Source organism: Eschrichtius robustus, chromosome 11, assembly GCF_028021215.1.
Source record: "Eschrichtius robustus isolate mEscRob2 chromosome 11, mEscRob2.pri, whole genome shotgun sequence".
Taxonomy (NCBI): Eukaryota; Metazoa; Chordata; class Mammalia; order Artiodactyla; family Eschrichtiidae; genus Eschrichtius; species Eschrichtius robustus.
This window is the reverse complement of record NC_090834.1, coordinates 84153575-84167861: the sequence shown is the minus strand read 5'-3', so window position 1 is coordinate 84167861 and position 14287 is coordinate 84153575. Positions and strand designations below refer to the sequence as shown.

Here is a 14287-nt window from a genome sequence, read left to right as displayed (position 1 = left end):
GTGAAGATGATAGCACGCCTGTGATTGTTACATTTTAATGCCAAATCAAGATAATCCTGGGTGGGCCTGACCTAATTAGATGAGTGCTTTAAAAGGTTAGTCTCTGGCAGGTTGCAAAACAGGAAGTCTGAGAGATACATGCTGGCTTGCCTAGAAGAAAACAAACATCTACTCTGAGGACTGCCTGAGGGCACCATGTGACAAGAAACGGAGGTGGCCTCAAGAAGCCCAGAGAGCTGTCTCTGGCTGACAGCTAACAGGAATATGGAAACCTCAGTTCTACAGCTGTCAGGAAATAAATTCTGCTAGCAACAGGTAAGCTTAAGAGAGGACTCCAAGCCCCAAGTGAGAACTGAAGCCCCAGCCAATATCTTGATATCAGACTGGTAAGACATTGAACAGAAAATTCAGCCATGTCATGCTCAGGACTTCTGACTTACAGAAATTCTAAGACAATAAATGAATAATGTTTTCAGCTGTTAAGTTTGTGGTAATTTGTTATGCAGCCAAAAAAAAAAAACTAATACACTCCTCAAGAACTTATCTGGGTGGGGATTTTTTGATTTCAAGGAGCTGAAACTTTATAAAACCAGCTTGAGTAGAACAAAAAATGGTTTCAGGGGAGGGGCAGTTATAGTAAAGACACAGAAATCTCATAGACTCTGAGAACAACAACGAAAAACTAAGCTTGGGTTCTCATAAAAGCTTTTGCAATGGAATCAGCCACCTCACCCACCCATCCTACGGTGGACGCCATGTTCCAGCCATAGGAACTAGTCACAGTTACTTAAATATACTTCCCTCCTCTATGCCATAGTAGTAATTAAATTTTGTCTTGGGTGCCCAGGCTGCTTGACTGGCCATAGCTGCCTGGAGTGTTGTATTGAGGAGAGTTTTGAGACTGATGTTTGGAATCAGCAAGAATAATGAACTAGGGTAAGATAACAGGCAGTGATGGACTGAGCCAAGGCAGGGAATGGTTGATAGCCTGCATGCCATCTATTTGTTAACCCACGTCTGCCATTGTTTATGCTGTATCTTCAGCTTGAAATGGCTGCTTCTGGTGCTATCTTGCTACCCAAAACTCTACTCATTATTCAAGGCTTCTCCAAAAAGCCAATCTCAATTTCTCCTTACTTTCATCCATTAACAATTAAGAATTACTCTCTCCCTCCTCTTGGTCCTAGAGTACTTTCTTCCTACCCCTATTTTCAGATTTAATATCATTATGGGTTGAATTGGGCCTGCTGCAAAGATATTTGAAGTCCTAACCCTTAATACCCGAGAATGTGACTTTTTTTGAAATAGGGTCTTTGCAGATGTAATTAGTTAAGATGAGGTCATACTGAAGTAGGGTGTGTCTTTAATTCAATATGACTGGTGTCCTTATAAGAAGAGGGAAAGAGACACAGATACACAGACATTCATATGGAAAGATGACCATGTGAAGATAGAGGCAGGGATTGCAATTACACTGCTATAAGCCAAAGAATGCCTGGGGTTACCCAAAGCTGGAAGAGGCAAGATCTTCCCCTAGAGGCTTCCGAGGGAGAGTGAACCTGCTCATACCTTAATTTTGGATGCCCAGCCTCCAGAACTGTGAAAGAATAAATTTGTTTGTGCTACTTTGTTATGGCAGCTCTGGGAAACGAATGCAGATATTCTATTGGTTTTGTATAAATTTCTGTCTTCCTCATTAAATTCTAAGCTCCCTGAGTAGAGAGTCCATGTTCTATTCATCTTTTTGTCTTTCATTACAGTAAATTTTGGATAGATGGATAGATAAATAAGTGGATGGATGTATTTATTAACCCATTCATTCATTTGGCAAATATATAACAAGTACCCACTATGTGTCAGACACAACCCCAGGCCTTTGGGTATGTAGCAGATTTATTAACAAAATAAATTTTTTAAAACCCTGACCTCAAGAAGCTTATAAATGAATGAATTAAATATGGGTGAGTTGATGGTTGGCTGGCTGGCTGGCTGGCTGGATGGATGGACAGTGAACAATTACCAGAAGAAATTTTAGATCCTCTAATATGGGCAGGATTGGTTCAGGCACCTGAAATAACTAAACTTGCAGAATGCGTTTAATAAATTCAGTTTCTATGGTTAAAGATGTTGTTCTCAACTGGGGCAATTTTTCCCCCCATCCCTACCCTAGGGGATGTTTGGCAGTGTCTGAAGACTTTTTGATTGTCACAAGTGAGAGGGAGGGCTACTAGCATCTAGGAAATAGAGGTTAGGACTACTGCTAAATGTCCTTCAATGCACAGAACAAATCCCACAGCCAAGAATTAACTGTCCCAAAATGTCAGTAATGCTGGCCCAAAGTGTCAGTATTGAGGAGGCTCAGTTGAGAAACCTTGAGTTAGCAGTGTCCAGGGAACCCAGGGAAGATATAGGAAAGCAAGTGAATCTGCAGCATCTGCAATCAGCTAAACACTGTGTTGAGATATTTACTTATGTTAACGTGCTTAATCCCATTTTACAGATGATGAAACAAAGGCTCAGAATCTAAATAACTTTCCCAAGACCCGAACATTTAGTAAGTTGTAATACCATCATTAAACCAGGTCTGACTCTCAGTGTTCCTTCCCTCCTATCACAGCTGCCTCATTCACTAGAACTTCCCTGATTTGAAACTGGAACTGAAGCTGAACCCTGGGGGTCAGGATATTAAATCTCAATCAGCAGACAATACTGAGGCTCCTGGGGACACTGGAGAGGAAAGAAAATTCTGGAGAACTATTAAAAGGAGGAGTAAGGAGACTGAAAAACTGACCCTCTCCTAAAGCCATGAATCAGATATAGGTATAGGTAATGAAAGGTAATTCTCTAATAATACAGGAGTTCCATAAACTAATGAGAACAATTGTGAAAGAGGAGGAGAGATACTTGAAATGGAATCCCGAGAATGTAAAAGCTACAACAAATAGAAAAAGATAAACATAAGAATTAACCTATAAGACGGGCTAGACATGCAATTTATGTATTTGTCCATTCACCTGGTATCTAGTAAGTGCCTACTTTGTGCCAGGCACTGTGCAAACACTGGATTATATATTGGTGAACACAAAAATGTGGCCCCTATTATCATGAAACTTACAGTCTGATGAAACTTATCAAAACACTGTCCCATAATAGGGGTATGTGTGTGTGTGTGTGTAAATATACACATATTTCATCTCAATTAGATTTAGTGGCAGTCAGGAAAGCAAGAGGCTATGATACAACCTCGAGTTTCCATGTTTTCTTCAATTATACATCCTCTGTCAGTCTCTTTACATGCTTTCTTCAAGGGTAACAGCATAATGATGATAATGATCTTTTTTCTTGTGTTCAAAAAGATTGCTCAGCAGCCTCTGATGAGGTTTAAGGAGTTGGGGAAGAAAAGAGAAAAGAGGACTGGGTTTGAAGTGGCACATTAGAGGAAATTATCTGGGAGGGTTAAGCTCTTCAGAACCAGAAAGGCTCTTTCTAGAGTGACCTAGTTGAAATGATTTAAAATATATCATTGTAGGCTCTCTAACAATATTATAATCCTAATTTTCTTGTTGCTGTTCCCATCCTCATATCCCCCTCCCACAGAGAGCTTTGAAACATTCAGTTTTAAAACAAGTGATTAAGGAAAATTGCAGATTATTTTGGGGAGACCCCTGATAAATCTATGAAGCTGGTAAATTCTATCTTCAGAGTCCATTCATGCCCAGTGACTAGAAAGGTACTAGCACCTTTCTAGAGGCTGTGCTCACTGAATATTTGCTGAATAGTAAGTGCTCACTGCATATTTGCTGAATGAATGAACACTCTTACCCTTCAGGAGCTTCTCCCATCCTTACAAGATACATCCTTACAAGATATTACCCTCCCACTCTTTGATGACTGCAGGGTCCTCTTGTGGTCCGGATACCAATCATTCATTCATGTGTTTAATGAGTACTTACTGTATGTCCGACATTATGTTATCAGAAACTTCATGATAGAGGTATCATTATAGCCACTGCTGCTATTGGCTTATTTAGCTGTGTCATCTAGGAAAACACTCTAAATGTGCAGATGTGCACTCTACAATGGAAAACATCCATTTTTTAAAAATGTAGTGTATTTCAGCAAGAGGTTCTTCCCCCTAAAAGGAACAGACCTCTGCAATGAAAGAAATACAGCAAAGAATGCATTTGGCCAAAGGAACACATCCCATCATTACCTATTCCCCCACATCCACCTTCTCCTCCATGCATCCCCCGCTCCCCCGCAAGGCTGATAGCAGAAGAGAACAGAGACTGATGCAACCCAGAAAGCTCGGGTTAAAGAGAGACAGCATCTGAGAGGCCATGTGAGCCATCCAACCTCAAGCTAATAAGGAAATCAGGCTATTTGGCACTTTTCTCAGTATAAGGAATAGCATCAAAGCTCATGATACAACACAATGATGACTGTATTTAAAGTGAATTTCTATACAAGGCTAACATATTGCCAACTCCAGGGGCACCCTCATCCCATGTGCAACATTAGTACCGTGAACTCTTATGCAACAGCTTAACATAGATCCATATGTAATGACAGCAGAAGAGGTCTACGATATTCTGTTAAGGATAGAGAGCAATCTGAAAAAGAATGTATTAAATAATTCCTTTTTGCATATATGTATACTATATACATTTATATATATATAGTTAAAAGATAAACTGAGGCATATTAAACATTTTAAGGGTTTACTTGAGCAAAAATCAATTTGAAATCAGGCAGCATCCAATCTAGCAGATGAAAAGGAGCCCCAAGGAGCTGTACGAAATAAAGTCTTTGATGGGCAGAAGGGAACAAGAGCAAGGAAGTTATACCAGGCGAAAAGGTGGGTTTGTTGTTGCAAGGTTACTTTCCTTTAGGGGCTGGCAGGGGTCTAGGAGGCATATTACCTAACTAGTGCTGGTCAGGTGATTCCTGATTGGCTGGTTTAAGATTCTGGTTCTGGGGGAGCCAAAACTAATTAAGTCTTGGTTTGGTGACATGGGGCTCAGCATTCGGGACTCCATTTTGGGCCTGTCGTCTTGTTTTTAGCAAAATGTACATATATACATATAGATATAATGATTCAATCTCTATAATATCAGTTTTAAATCTTTTTGTGTATTTTATCACTCATTTTTATATTTTTAAAATTATTTCTTAGCTCTGTCTACCTATCTACCTACCTATCTATCTACCTCTACCTGTCATTAGAATTTCAGCTCCAAGAAAGCAAGAACCTTGCCTCTTTCATTTACAGCAGTATTACCAGTGTCTGAACAGTCTGGCATATAGTATATAATTTCAATAATTATGTATTGAAAGGAAAAAATAAATGAGTACATTTGTAAATGCAAAGAAAAAAACTTGGAAGAAAACTGTAGTCACCTTGGGGCCAAGGAGCTTGGTAGATGAAAAGAAAAGAAGGTATGAGGGAATCTATTTACTTAATATTCTTTTATATTTTATGGAAGTTCTACAATAAGCCGGTATTTATAAAACTAAAAAAATAGACAGTGGGGTTTTATAAAGATTTTTGTAATGAAATTTGATCAGCTTATAGAACGATTACATTTCAACATTTTACAGTTGAGTTAAAAGTCCTACAACATGAAGATAGCCACCCCTAACAAAACAGTATGTGAGAAGAAGAGGCTTGGGTACACAAATAAAAACTGACAGAAAATGGGAGGGGAAGAACACAGACTAGATTCAATCATCATCAGCAAATAATTGTGTCATCTTTAGAAATTCCTGTGTTAAAACTTCTAGGTAGGTGGCCCCTTCTGGACTACTATAGCGAAGCGTCTAGAGCTGGAAGGTGGTTAAACCATATGGAACTCTGTCTTTTAAAAGATTTCCGAGTGTGCCACACATTACATTAGACCCTTGAGTTACAAGGATACATAAGCTTCCTTTGCTGCCTCCAAAAAAGAGTTTAACATCTCACAGGTAAGATAGATAAGTGAAGAGAAGTATTGTAACACAGTGTACCAATAGTTGAAAAAATTGCTCTTGAAGCAGAAGCTACATTAGTTCAAATCATGGTTTATTGTATTGCAATTTAGCATTTTGAAGAATGAATAGGAGTTTCCGTATTAAAGAGAGTTGGATAGTTCTTGGTGAGTAATCGTGGTCCTTCTTGTAGCAGCAACTAACGCTCTTGAACTTTTGATATACAGACGCTGGCTGGGATCCTAATGCGTGTCTAGGAAGGAGGGGGAGTATCAAGAATGTATCCCACTTCCTGAAGCCCTTCTTGTCTAATCTTATGTGATTAGCTAATGTGAAAAAATACATAATAAAAGGTAATGATTACCTTGCTTTTTACTTGCCTCAAGATTAATATTTTAATTTTTGCTCAAAACCCTAATTCTTTATTGTAAAATGATGGATAGGTCATACCTATGATGGATAGGTAAAATGATGGAAGAAGAAAGAGTATGCTCTTTCCCAAATTGTACCACATGGAGAGGTGGACATGCTGTTATTTAGAATAAGAGTTATCAGTGGGCAAAGCCTCTTACCAACACCTCCACCATTTCACGTTCTTACTATACAGAGCTACTTGCAATTCTGCAAACACTTAACATACTATTTAGGGTTTCCACTCGCAGGAAAACTCTATTCAGAAATTACCTCCTCTCTGAAGACTTCCCCAGCTCTCCAATAGAGTCTATCACTAGTCCCTTTCTTTATGTTAATTCTGTCCATTTTTGGTCTTCTCTAATAATCCCTAATTCACTACCCTAATTCACTATAATGCAGTTTCTTATTTATATGTCCCTTCCTTCCTACCACACAATCAGATCCTGGAGGACAGAGATCACTGAACTTTGTATTTTCAGTACCTACAACCTTGTCTGGGACAGTGGTGGTGTCTAGAACAACAGAGAGGATTTGTACAACAGAGAGGAATTCTTGAGCCAACATCATCAGTTCAGAGACAGTGTTTGCATAAATAACAAAGCCCAGACACAGGTAATCTTTTCTCCACCCATACTGAATATCTCATTCTAGTACTCAAAATTCCCGTGTCCTAAGTCATTGTGTTTTAAACGTAATTATCAAACCCTTCTATACTCAAAACTCACACTTATTTCAATGGTTCCAGTCTCAGTGAGTGGTACCATGACCCAGACAGTTGCCCAAACCAGAATCTTATGAGGGGGGCATTGATTCTTTATTTCCCCAGCTGCTTTTTGCTCTCATTCTGATAATCGTGCCATGAGTTCCCTTTAGAAGAACCTCTGCTGGTCAACTCTCAGCCCAAGGGCTCTGGGAGAGCAGTCTTTAGAGGAGGTGCCCATAACCTGGCCTAGGCCGAATCAGGCTTATTATTTTACTGGCCACAGTGATTGGTTCCAGGAAGAGGAGCATGATCTAAGTCAGAAGAGCAGTGTGGAAGACTGAGTTTTGTGACTGTTATTTGGCCTTTTGGAGAAATGGAACTCTCCTTCATAGAACTTAGTGCTGGGACAACATTAGCCTATCAACTACCATTCATTGGTATTGAGTACAGACCACTTTGCCACAAACCACTCGAGTAGCTGCATGACTTTTGCCTCAACCTTCTGCCCTAGTACTGCCCCTCTCCAACCCAGTCTCTACCCAAAGTGACTTTTCTAAAATGCATAATATGATCATATTACTGCCTCCCTTAAAATCTTTCAGTATCTCCCCATTATTGCCCGGAATAATAACTTCCAAAGCTAATACCACATGCAAGGTATACTGTATATATACTTTTTAATTTTCTGTTTGTTAGGATGTTTTGACCTCCTAAAAAACCATTCTGCCTGGGGAGACACTGCCCCCTAATTGGGCTAGCCAATTCATAGAGAGCAAGGACTGAGCCTGGGGCAGGCCTTTAGTATACAGACTACCCAGTCCAGAGCCTTATCTCCCCTATCTGGCCCATATACCCCAGGAGACAATATTCCTCTGCCTCAATTATCCTAGGGTCAGATACCAGGCAACTAGAGACCATTCCTACAGCCCAAAGCCCTCCATAATTTTTCAAACTAGCCAATCCTATGCTGTTTCCATTGCCCTGTCTTCCTTTTCCAAGGAAACCCAGTAAGGGCTCTGGCCTAAACCTTTGCCGGGTCCCTGTCTTCTCTCCCCTGACCACCCCCCCCCCGCCCCCGGTGTTTTCCCATGTGGCCCTGCATAGTATGCCATGTCCCCTGTCTCTAGGACTTGTGAGTACAATAAAGTTGGTTTTCCTGAGTCTTCTCATCTGTTTCCTCTTATGACAATACTTGACTGGCCATCTCATATAAAAATACCAAACACAAGTTCCCTACTTGCGTCTCTAACTTTAATGCTACTCTCCTCACCCGTACTCTCTCTCCAGCCACACTGAACCACAAGCAATCCCCTAAAAGCACTATGACCTCTCTCTTCCCCTGATTCTTGTCCAGGCATTTCCCTTGTTTTGGAATTATTTCCCTAGTGCTTTTCCTATTCCTATCCAATTCCACCTAGCATCTCCTACTTGTTCTTAAAACTCTGCTTAGACATTTGTGCATCTGGAAGACTTTCCTACTGCACTACCCCCAAGTCTGGGTGAAGTACTTCTCCTGGGTGGTGCCTAATAATCTTCTGTATGCCTGTCTCACAGCACTTATCACTGAACTATAATTGCCTGGCTTAATTTTTCTGTTTCCTCCATATACAGGAAATACCAAGAAGGCAGGAATTGTGCCTTAACTCGGTGTCACACCCCCAGTATCTGATACAGGGCTTGGCATAAAATCAGTACCTAATAAACATCTGTTGACTACATAATAAGTGGCATAGTAACATGCAAAAACATTCTATATAAAAGTTGATAAATATTTCCTCCTAAAGATGGGACTTAACTTTAGCTGCTGCCTCCCCCAGAGCTAAGAGCAGGTCTCATTGCAGCAGAGGGAAAAAAAATACGCAGGAACAGATGATGAGGCATATGTAGCTCCTTGCTCTTTTCCTGCGGCAAGAATTCACTTTCACTTTCAGGTAGGCCCAGGCTGCCGTGCAGTCTATTCCATGGCCTCCTCGGGGAGCCCAGAGAGAAGACAACTTGGCACCAAGTGAAAGAACCAAGTTCTGATGAAGAAGAGGGCATTTACCACTGCATCACTGGTCCAGCCACGCTGCCAAGCGCCCGGATTTGCTGGGTGATGGGGAGGAGTAAAGGAGACTAACAGACAAGCCCAAGCCAGTGGTTCAGCTTCCAGGAAAGAAAGAGCAGCAGATTTTCCCTGGCTACACGCTACAAGGAGGAGGGGTGGAGGTGAGAGTGATGGATAAGGATAAGGAAGCTAACTTTATCCCAGATTTGGGCAACGCAAGCCTTTCCACACAAGTCTGTTCAAAGTACCCTTTGCTGAGGGCCTACCCTAAGCCCACTGCTGCCAGTAAGCTTTTCCTAACTCTCCAGCCTATGGTAATCGCTCTGGCTCTCCTACCAGGTACCATAGCACCTACTGACCACATATTCATTGCATTGGTACTAAGTACTGGCCACCTTGCCACAAGCAGCTCTGGCTGAGTGACCATGCATTTTATTTAACTAAGGAAGCAGGTCCTCACTTACCTCCCCAACTGAATTAAAAGGTCGGGGATCACACTGCGTTCTTCTTTATACGTCTTTTTATATGTTCACAACATTAAGCACAGTGCTAAGTTTGAGATACCAAGAATCACTCAATAAATCAGACTTGAGTCTGATTTATTCATTCATCAAAAGTCTCACTATAGCAGAATCTATTAAATGGACACAGTCAAGGCTTCCTATAGGAATCAGCTTCTCCTGACCTGAGAACACCCGAGTATCAGTGGCACATCTTCACTTTACCCTCAACCAAATGACATCTGATAGGCTGGATCAGGTGCTGGAAAATATGAGCTCCTGCATGGATCTTATATCATATGCCATCCACCTATGAGCTCTTATGTTGGCAGTTCATAGTCTGCAATGCTACCCACAGAGTGCCTGGAGTTACGGTTAAGTACTACTGCTGCTAGTTCCTGCCTGGTTTGAATGGGGTCAAGATGTAGGTTACTTAAGTCACAGTGAGATTTCTATTTTTCCAGAGAAAGAACATGGCCTCAGTTCTTTGGCAGGTGTGAGTGGACCCTATCGTCCCGTGATATGGAAATCGATATATATTTAAGGTTCTTACCATATTCAAAGGAGGATGCCGTAAGCCCTTAGGGTTTCAAGGATGATTGAGATGCTGGTCTCCACTCTTAGAGAGACTGCGGTCTAGAACTCATGCTTAGCAAATTGTGAGTTGACCAGATAATAGGAGTTCAGAAAAGGGAGCAACCACGTCAAAGGGAAAGGGGCTTGAATCATGCCCCAGGGGATCCTTGGGGTTCAGTGAGTGAAAGAGGTCAGTTAGTGAGAGGTCATTCCAGGCCAATAAAACTGAGAAAGTCCAGGTGTAAAAGTAGGAATGTGTCAGACTTTTTAAGGAATAGTGTGAAAACCAATCATTTGCAAAATAGTTAAGTAAATGGATGGTTATTCATGTAACAAAAATTTACTGTAGGAGGCTCTGAGAAAATCTGGACCTATTACTACAGTTGTTTTAGAGAGTTGTTGGAAATCTGCCTTCCATCTTTTAGGTTTTGCAATAGGAAATGCTTGTGAGACACTGCATTCAGGGCTGAGTGGTGGAACAGGGCTTCTTGAACTTTAATACACACCAGGCATCTGGGAATCACGTCAACATGCAAATTCTGCCGCACTGTATCACGGGACGTTCCTGAAATCCTACATTTCTAACTAGCTTCTAGATGACGTAATGCTCCTTGCCCATGGGCACACTTTGAACAGCAAATTACAAGAGCATCTTTCACTTTGTTGATGTAACTCCTATTTGTCATCACAGATTTCTTATTAAACATACTAGATGATAGACTCTTTGGGAGAAAAGACAATATTCTGTAAAATGTGCACAATGATAATCAACGTTTTTTAAAAGGTGTAAAATAATAACTACATACTCGACATTTTTGGTGGCAGCTCACCATCAAATGTAGAGTTCAATTCAAACAGAAATGAAGGATTTTTATGGCTTATGACAGGGGTCAGCGAACTTCCACCATGGGCCAAATTCAGGCTACCACCTGTCTTATAAGTAGAGTTTTATTGGAACGCATGGCTCCTCTTATGCTCTAATATTAGAGATAGTTGCTACAGAGACCATATGGTCCTCAAAGCCTAAAATATTTACTATCTGGCCCTTTATAGAAAATTTGCTGACCCCTGGTGATTTCTGAGTATCTCACTAGCTCTGAACTTAGACACCTAAGCTGCCCTCTAACCTCTTTGAAGTCCAAATGTCTTTCTCAGGACACTGCTTTGAAGGGGCAAAAAGGCCTCCTCAATTCTCTTGACAGGAGAAAGATTGGACTTGCCCAGGAAAGCCCCACATCATGTGGCAGTTGGGGGAGATCGTGGGAGACTTGAGTCCGGAGGGCTTACATGACACTCTTGGCAAAAATGCAAAACCCTTGTAACATATTTATTTCCTCGCTATCAGGTACAAACTAATACATGGTGGTTCACGACTGGTGTGTTGGTTCAGGAGGAAAGCTAAGCCAAAGCACTCTGTGGGTGTGTGACTACTCTTACCCATCCTGGAACCCAAACCAAACTTTGTGGTCTGGCCCACCTCACTTGGTAAAAAGCCAGTCCTCCTGAGAGTCCTTGTTTCAGATTAGAGAGTGTCTATTCCAAACCTGGCATTCAATTGCAAGAGCTTTAAAAATACAGGAAGTGAACCCCTGCCCAACTGCCAGGGAAATTTGGACAGTCCCAGAAAAGAGACATTTGTCTGGACTAATCTGTGGCGTTGGCCTAGTTTGGTGGCTAGTGGAGATCAAAAGAAAATGAGAAAGGATGCATGTTAAGGAGGGGCGGGGGTGAAAGTAAGGTTCCTCTAAGTGTTGAATACAAGGAAAAACAGAGGCCTTCCAAGAGTTAAACTGTAAAATCAACAGAAAATGTATCAGAGCAAAAATATGAGAATTCACACTAAAGATTCAGAAGAGTTTTTCCAGGCACATAAGACTGGACGCTAACCCAGAGGAAATTATCAACACATTTAAAGGGAAAAATATGTCTGGCAACAGAGGGGCTGTGCAGCAACAGAAACAGAGGAGGGAAAAGGTCTGGGGGTTAATATTGGTGATGCCCATCTTTGCCCATACCAGAGAAGAGGGTGCCCAAGACAAGGGGCTTAACTCATCTCTTTGGGGGATTTCTTAGTTCCTTTCTCCCTCCTTCCCTCCTTCCCTCTCCCCTCATTCCCCGTTCCCTTTCTCCCATCCACTTCCTCCCTCCCTCTCCTTCCTTTCCTTTCACTTTTCCACAAATATGTATGAACTGTGTTTTCTCTATCAGGACCTATGCTTTAGAGGTTGAGAACACAAAGTTCAAAAAATTTGAGTCTCTGCTCCCAGAAAGCTTAGACGTCTAGTGGTAGAGACTGGCATTAATAAAATAATGACACATATAAATATATAATTGCTGTAACGAATACCTGTGATAAATGTTACAAAGCCACAGACAAAGCACAACCCTACCTTGGGGCCTTTACACTTGCTCTTCCTACTGTTTGGAACCATTTTTCTCCAGATATCCTTAAAGCTCTCCCCTCACTTCCTTCAGGTCTGCTCAAACATCATTCCATCAGTGAGACATGCCCTGATAATCCTGGTATAAAACAGCAATTTCCTCTTTCGCCACCTCCCTTAATGCCACTTATGTTTTCTCTATTATACTTATTACTTTTAGATATTATATATATATATAAATGTATACATATATGTATGCACATATGTGTACATAGGCGTGCAGTGTGTGTATAATGTTCTGTTTTCCATTGGTTGTTCCTCCTACTGTTTGTCTCTCTCCAAGAAGGCTACAGGACACAGACTTTGCTTTGTTCACTGCTCTGCTGTATCCCTAATACCCATAAGAGGCACTAATACAGGTTTATTAAAAAACGAATAAAACTACAGGTGATTGGAAATCATGTATTACACACATTTTTTAAAGAGTAGTAGGGTATATGCCCAGTAGTGGGATTGCTGGGTCATATGGTAGTTCTATTTTTAGTTTTTTAAGGAACCTCCATACTGTTCTCCATAGTGGCTGTATCAATTTACATTCCCATCAACAGTGCAAGAGGGTTCTCTTTTCTCCATACCCTCTCCAGCATTTATTGTGTGTAGATTTTTTTGATGATGGCCATTCTGACCGGTGTGAGGTGATGCCTCATTGTAGTTTTGATTTGCATTTTGCATTTCTGTAAAGATGTGGCACATGTATACGATGGAATATTACTCAGCCATAGAAAGAAACAAATTGAGTTATTTGTAGTGAGGTGGGTGGACCTAGGGTCTGTCATACGGAGTGAAGTAAGTCAGAAAGAGAAAAACAAATACCGTATGCTAACACATATATATGGAATCTAAAAAAAAAGAAAAAAAAGGTTCTGATGAACCTAGGGGCAGGACAGGAATAAAGATGCAGACATAGAGAATGGGCTTGAGGACACGGGGAGGGGGAAGGGTAAGCTGGGACAAAGTGAGAGAGCGGCATGAACATATATACACTACCAAATGTAAAATGGAGAGCTAGTGGGAAGCAGCCACGTAGCACAGGGAGATCAGCTTGATGCTTTGTTACCACTTAGAGGGGTGGGATAGGGAGGGTGGGAGGGAGACACAAGAGGGAGGAGATATGGGGATATATGTATATGTTTAGATGATACACTTTGTTATAAAGCAGAAACTAACACACCATTGTAAAGCAATTATACTCCAATAAAGAAGTCAAAAAATAAATAAATAAGAGTAGTAGGAGTTAACTAGGATAAGAGAGAGAAAAGCCACTGCAGGAAGAGAAGGGCAGGTAAGAAGGCTTTGGAGAGTAAAAGCAAACCAAGAAGCTAGAGTGAAGCTGAGGAAAAATCATGTCAGACTCTACGGAAAAAGTTCTTTTTTCCCCTTTATTCCAAGAGCAATTTGAAACCACTGAAGGTTTTAAGCCAAGAGATTTATGTTCAGATTTGCATTTTTAACATGGTAGCCCAGCTATCCATTGGATAGTGGCTCAGTTATCAGCAAGATGCCATAAAGCATTTCAGTCATGCCGCAGGCTCCCTTTTCTCTGATTCCCTGCTCACCGAACTCGTTTCCGATTAGAATTTGGCCTTCTAGAATTTGACAGAGACCATGATGTGCATTTCCTAATGTACATGAGAGAGAT

General features: G+C 41.1%; 1 protein-coding gene across 1 annotated transcript in view; it reads right to left on the bottom strand.

Annotated features, from left to right (window-relative positions):
- The window catches only part of LOC137772245 (hypoxia-inducible factor 1-alpha inhibitor-like), a 155318-nt gene that overhangs the window by 123384 nt on the left and 17647 nt on the right, over window positions 1-14287 (bottom strand). The window lies entirely within an intron of this gene.